Source organism: Bombina bombina, chromosome 1 (genome assembly GCF_027579735.1).
Source record: "Bombina bombina isolate aBomBom1 chromosome 1, aBomBom1.pri, whole genome shotgun sequence".
In the NCBI taxonomy this organism is placed as follows: Eukaryota; Metazoa; Chordata; class Amphibia; order Anura; family Bombinatoridae; genus Bombina; species Bombina bombina.
Genome location: NC_069499.1, coordinates 1,008,548,049 through 1,008,555,703, shown reverse-complemented (window position 1 = coordinate 1,008,555,703; position 7,655 = coordinate 1,008,548,049).

Sequence of the window (7,655 nt, the reverse complement as noted above, 5' to 3'; positions counted from 1 at the left end):
TTACCCAACCCTTTTAGATCTACGCTTATGGCTGCATGGTCAGACCAGCTAATGTGTTGGATGTCTGAATCAGTTACTAAACTGTAGGAAAGTTGGTCAATGAATATGTAATCAATGCGGGAGTATGACTTATGTGGGTAAGAGTAAAAGGTAAAACTTTTCTGACTGGGGTGTTTTGTTCTCCATGCGTCAATTAAGGAGAGCTTTCTAAGGTTGACACTGATTTTACGTATTGAAGATGAGGCAACTGAGCTCTGCCCTGTAGAGCAGTCTAATTCCGGTTCCAGCGCCACATTAAAGTCGCCAGACACTATTAGTGCGCCTTTTTGTATGGACAATATTTTGTTTGTTAGTTTCTGGAAGAATTTGTGTTGATTGTTATTCGGCGCGTAGACATTAACTAGCGTGATAAGTTGGTGATGCAGGTGACCTACCAGTATGATCCATCTACCCTCGTTATCTTCTATTCTATGCTGCAACTGAAATGGGGTTGATCTACTAAACAATATTCCCACTCCATTTTTTTTCTGCGTGTGAGATGCAAAATAGCCTACAGGAAACTCTCTATTGTGGAATTGGGGCATCCTATCCCTAGGAAAATGTGTCTCTTGTATGAAAATAATACTCCCTAACATCTTTTTGAAACTAGATAGGGCGACTGACCTTTTTGTAGGGGAGTTTAATCCCTTGGCATTTTGAGAAACTAATTTGATTCGGTTGTCAGCCATAGTTAGTGTTGAAGGAGCGAACTATCATTCTCTATTCTAGACCTATTGTGTTGATTAGTACTCTTTCTGTGATTGTCAGTCTGAGGGTTTACCTTGGTTCTGTTCACCCTTGGATAAGGAGAGAGAAGTAAAGATGAGATTAGGGAGAGAGATAAGGATACGGCGATACAAAACTCACAGGATCTCTGAAATAATAAAAAGACAGTATTAGATTCAACGATAACATATTCGTTAACAGTCAAAAACATTGAGATTAATATTAAAATTAAAGAACAGTAAGGATAAAACACGGAGTCCCCTGTAGTAGGGGGGTCCCTGTAAAATAACATTGGGGGGGGTTCTCGTCACACAGTAGTGTGACTCAGCGACCTGTAGGATTGAAATATCCTAAATGGGTTTAAAGTTAAAAATTAACTCTAACAAAGAATTCGATATATCATGTTGTTCGAGTAGGGGGTACAACTCTAATTGTAGCTTTGACATTGCATCTATCTATGTTTAGTCTAAGGGCAAATTAAAAGATGGGTCTATCAGTCATAAATAAGCAATTCTTATATTCATGTCCATCTTTGACATTTACTCGGTAATACTTTAACCTTGAACTGAGCAGCTAAGGCTCAAGTATGAACTGTTCATTCTGGAAGTTGCAAAAGGTCTGAAGTCTGATTTTTAGATTTCCTTTTCTTGGTTATTTTATTCCAGCCGGACTCTCGTGATTTTGATGGGCCATCTTCGTTATCAGCATGTTCTTCTCCTTTATTCGATATGCTAGGCATTTTTGGCTTTGAAATGCCCAGTTGTGAGCAGAAAAAGTCCATGTCATCAGGTGATTTATAGATAGCTGTGACACTTCCTTTGATCACTCTCAAACAAAATGGGAAGCCCCATCTGTATGGGATCCCCAAATCTCTCAAATGTAAGGTTAGATGTCTGGCCTCCTTCCTTTTGTTCAGGGTCATGGGGCTAAGATCAGCAAAGACTGAGAGGGAATTGTCCTCAAATGAGATTGGATGTTTTTTCCTGGCCGCTGTTAGAATGTTTTCTTTATCCCTGAAGCTGGAAAATTTAATAATGACATCTCGAGGTGGTGCTTTATCTTTAGGGGTAGGTCTCAGTGCCCTGTGATATCTATCCATGGGAAATTCTATATCTTCTTCTGTGTCCAAGATAGTGTTAAACAGTCTATTTAAGTATGAGAGAAGGTGACCTGTCTGTACCGTCTCAGGGATGCCTCTTATCCTAAGATTCTGGCGACGGCCTCTATTATCAAGGTCTTCCACTTGATCTTGCAGTTGTTCTATTAAATTTTGATGCAGGATTGATTGTCTGGCTTGGGTGTCTAGAAATCTATTGGTTTGTTCTGCATCTTCTTCCAGGAGTTCTATCCTGTTACCAATTTCATTAATGTCCTTTTTCACCTCCGCGAGGCTGGATTTAATGATCTTGCTTACATGTGTGATTAGGGACGTGAAATCCTCCTTGGAGGGTAATGCTTGTAAGTCAGCTCTTGTTAATGGAGCCTGTTTATCAGAATCAGATGTAGTATCAGTAGTGTCACTTATGATATCTTCCACCTCAGTTGCCCCCTCAGTCGCAATCTCAGCAGTTTTAAAAAAATTATGCAATTTGTGCGTTGGGGTATTTGAGCCTCTGGGTGGCTTATCCGATTTGGTGCGTTTTGATGTCATATTCATGTAGTGATGGGGTTTTATGCTTCCTAGCGTGATTTTTAAAAGAAGTCAGAACGTAAAAATCATTCTAGCACTCTCTAAACTAAAACCTATAGAAGCAATCCAGCCTGCAGGTACAAAAAAAGCTAGTACGCTGTCCGGATGGTTAACCATGAGTAATAGTTTGTATAAATGTAAAAGATTAAACTGTTGTTTATGCCCCCTTATTCAATCAGGGAGCATGTTCTATAATCATGACAAGTCACTAAAAATTTTTTTTTTTTTTTTTTTTTTTAAATTTATCTTTATTGACCAATTCGGTATATAATTCATATGGCAGAGCAAACACAGAGAATCACATTAAAAAAAAAAAAAAAAAAGAACAAAGAAAAAATCCAAAGGATGCAAAATTCTTATATATACAATACTATGTAGCAGATAGAGATAATTTCACCACATCCTTATACAGTCAGAGTTTTGTACATATCTTATTACCACTTGAAATCAGTGCAAGATCTATGTAAATGCAAACTTTTAGAGTATCTCTGTGAAATTCCAACAGCTATATTTCATACCGAATTAGGGGTTTTATGATAGACATAATAAACAGAAAAAAAAAAAAAAGAAAAAGAAAAAAAAAAAAAAAAAAAAAAATTTATAATCCCCTCCCCTCTCACCCCTCCTTCACCTCAGATTAGATTCTTAACTTGATTTCTACTCACTATAAACCTGGGACTGGCTATTCACTTTCCCCTTCCTTCCCTTTTATAGACTTGGAATATATCAATACCATTCATTTGGGAATACATTTGAAAGAATCAATGTCTCGAAAAATTCCGATCTACGCAAGTTACGAACAAGTAGGAACTGACTAGCGAGTGGATAGGACAAAATAACTCTTAACCATTTCATAAAGAAAGTTTTGATCCTTTTCTCTTCAGAAGGAGCTATATTCAGCTGTTCAAAAATTATCTGGGCGTGTATCATATTTATAAAACAGCCCATTGTAGGAGCTTTTCTATTCTTCCAGTCTTTTAATATGAGATTACGACCAAGCATAATTGCCATGTTAATAAGATTAATGTTAGCTCTATTATGATCCGTGTTATAGAGAAAAAAGATATAATTAGCTTGGATTTTTAACCTAACATCTAGGGCCTTGTTAAGCCAAAATTCCACTTTTCTCCAGAACTGGACTATTTTGGGACAATTCCAGAAACAATGAATAATATCTGCACAAGAATTATTACATCTTGGGCATTTTTCTGCAGAGTTCAAGTACCACTTAGATAGTTTCCCTGGGGTCAGGTAAGAATTATTGAGTAATTTTATATGTGATTCTTTCCAAGTTAACGGACTATTCGCACCTTGCACCCATTTATAGCTTGCGTTTAGTGATTCTGCTGAAAAATCCGTAAAGAAAACATTCCACTTCTGGACTAAGTTATCCCTAAACAATTGGGCCTGTTTATCCAGCATAATTTTATATAAAAGAGCTATGCTATGTTTGCCTGACTTGTAACTTGCTATATATTTTTCAACTTCCCCCCACCCATTCGCGTCTGGATTTAATCTGTTAATTCCTGCTATATAATGTCTGATCTGAAGATAAGTCACTAAAATTTTAATTTAAATGCTGCACGAATTGCAATACTACTTATGCGGTGTATTTACTTACATGCGGCTGTGATTTGATTTACATTGGTAGAACCAAAAGGAAGATCAAAAAACGGGTATATGAACATATAACATATATAGAAAAGGGTTTCAAGAATCATAGTGTATATGAACATTTTCGCAGGTTTCACAATAAGAAGACTGATATATTAAGGGCAATGGTGATTGAAACGTTCCTTTGGATGAAGAACATCACGCAAAGATTGTTGAACCTGCGAAAATGTGAGACTAAATGGATCCATAAATTAGGGAGTTTGTTCCCTCAAGGTCTAAATATAGATTTGGACCTTCAAGCATTTATGGACTAAATGTTTTTCATTTAGGTTTTTAGCTTATATAGCCTGCTTTCTATGAGCTCAAATATAAGCTATTAATATTATTTGTTTGTTCCTGGTATATATATATATATATATATATATATATATATATATACATATCTTCAAGATGGTAGTCAATTTTGAACATAGTGCTTATATAAGAGAAACTAAGTAGTTCACAATGTATTAGATGCCTTTGATACTGTATTACATGATAAGAGTCAATATATTAACTGTTACATAGGACAATAGGGCACATTTTAGTTTTATAATAGTAATGTACCCCTTATAATATATATACCCCATGTAATGTTAATTTTACGCAGATATTTGACACTGTGCCATGCTAGGTTTTTATAGATGTTATATCCTGTATAGTGATGTCGCGAATAGTTCGTCTGCGAATAGTTCCCGGCGAACATAGCTTGTTCGCGTTCACCGCGGCGGGCGAACATATGTGATTTTCGATCCGCCCCCTATTTGTCATCATTGAGTAAACTTTGACCCTGTACCTCACAGTCAGCAGACACAGCTCCCACCCAGACCCTCCCACCTCCTGGACAGCATCCATTTTAGATTCATTCGGAAGCTGCATTCTTAGTGAGAGGAGGGACAGTGTAGCTGCTGCTGATTTAATATGGAAATCGATAGCTAGGCTAGTGTATTCAGTGTCCACTACAGTCCTGAAGGACTCATCTGATCTCTGCTGTAAGGACAGCACCCAAAAAAGCCCTTTTTAGGGCTAGAACATCAGTCTGCTTTTTTTTTTTCCTGTGTAATCTAATTGCAGTTGCCTGCCTGCCAGCGTGTGTGTGAGCGTATACTGTGCCCACTTGCCCAGTGCCACCACTCATATCTGGTGTGGCAGGTGGTGGGGGTTGGTCTGTGGGGGGGGGGAAGTTACACTACAGAAAAAAAACAAAAAAACAGAAAAAACTACTTATTTTTGCAAACTGGGTACTGGCAGACAGCTGCCAGTACCCAAGATGGCCGCCAATAAGGCAGATGGGGAGAGTTAGAGAGCTTTTTTGGGGGGGATCAGGGAGGTTGGGGGCTAAGGGGGGATGCTACACCACAGCATATGTAAATATGCTAAAAAAAAATTAAAAACCTTTTATTTTAGTACTGGCAGACTTTCTGCCAGTACTTAAGATGGCGGGACAATTGTGGGGTGGGGGAGGGAAGGGAGCTGTTTGGGAGGGATCAGGGGGTCTGATGTGTCAGGTGGGAGGCTGATCTCTACACTAAAGCTAAAATTAACCCTGCAAGCTCTCTACAAACTACCTAATTAACCCCTTCACTGCTAGCCATAATACACTTGTGATGCGCAGCAGCATTTAGCGGCATTCTAATTACCAGAAAGCAACGCCAAAGTCATATATGTCTGCTATTTCTGAACAAAGGGGATCCCAGAGAAGCATTTACAACCATTTGTGCCATAATTGCACAAGCTGTTTGTAAATAATTTCAGTGAGAAACCTAAAATTGCGAAACAAAATTAAGTTTTTTCTAAATTTGATCGCATTTGGCGGTGAAATGGTGGCATTAAATATACCAAAATGGGCCTAGATCAATACTTTGGGTTGTCTACTACACTACACTTAAGCTAAAATTAACTCTACAAGCTCCCTACATGCTCCCTAATTAACCCCTTCACTGCTGGGCATAAAACACGTGTGGTGCGCAGTGGCATTTAGCAGCCTTCTAATTACCAAAAAGCAACGCCAAAGCCATATAAGTCTGCTATTTCTGAACAAAGGGGATCCCAGAGAAGCATTTACAACCATAAGTTGTTTGTAAATAATTTCTGTGAGAAACCTAAAGTTTGTGAAAAAGTGAACAATTTTTTTTTTATTTCATCGCATTTAGCGGTGAAATGGTGGCATGAAATATACCAAAATGGGCCTAGATCAATACTTTGGGATGTCTTCTAAAAAAATATATATACATGTCAAGGGATATTCAGGTATTCCTGACAGATATCAGGGTTCCAATGTAACTAGCGCTCATTTTAAAAAAAAGTGGTTTTGAAATAGCAAAGTACTTCTTGTATTTATTTCCCTATAACTTGCAAAAAAAGCAAAGAACATGTTAACATTGGGTATTTCTAAACTCAGGACAACATTTTGAAACTATTTAGATGTTGTACCCGCTGCGTGAGTTTGGTCTGTCACTGTGAAGCGGGCATAACCCTTACACTACCTGATCGATACAACATCATACCTGATGTTATAAAGCACGTTATTCCAAACAATTTAGGAATGTTAGGTGATTTATGCCCTTTATGGATTAAAACCAGACTCTGCATCAACTATGTAATTTTCCATGGCAGTTTTGCCATGGATCCCCCTCCGGCATGCCACAGTCCAGGTGTTAGTCCCCTTGAAACAACTTTTCCATCACTATTGTGGCCAGAAAGAGTCCCTGTGGGTTTTAAAATTCCCCTGCCTATTGAAGTCTATGGCGGTTCGCCCGTTCGCAAACATTTGCGGAAGTTCACTTTCGCAGTTCGCGAACCAAAAATTTTATGTTCGCGACATCACTAATTCTGTACAATACAGTGCCAATCTTTTACATATTACGTCTTATCAATAATGATGATATTAGGTTACATTAGGTTTTCTTAGATACTATAGATATGATCATGAGTAGTCCATATATGTTTGATGAAAAATGATTCACTGTGTGAGTACCCTGTAGTTAGCATACTTCACATATCCCTCTTTATATATACATTTGTATATATATATATATATATATATATATATATATATAGATATATATAGATAGATAGATAGATAGATAGATAGATAGATAGATAGATAGTTTGTTAGCATAATAATGGATTTTGCTTATGTAAAAACACACCCCAGAAAACTTTGAACAATCTGTTCGTTATGGAAGCTCAATTAGAAATTATTGCTGGCAACTTACTAAATTTGGCACAATAAGGATTCAAAACACGCATGTTCCCTTAACGTAGCGAAAAAAGCATGAACATTATACTCCAATAGAGGAGAAGAGGCGTGTAATGACATGTATAGAAGACGATTTTGATTAGTTGCTGGGCTACATTGGTTGTCCAATGGGAAAGAGGGTGTGTTTCCACAATTTTGTATTTAAACACGGCTGTTCAGTTTATGAGTATATACACTATTTTAAAACACTCTTGATAAAGTCTTCTTAGTGCAAAGGAAACGCGTCGAGTAAGAAGAAGCCGGTTCTATCAGCTGGAGAGACAGTCCTCCTTTTTGCCTGATTCA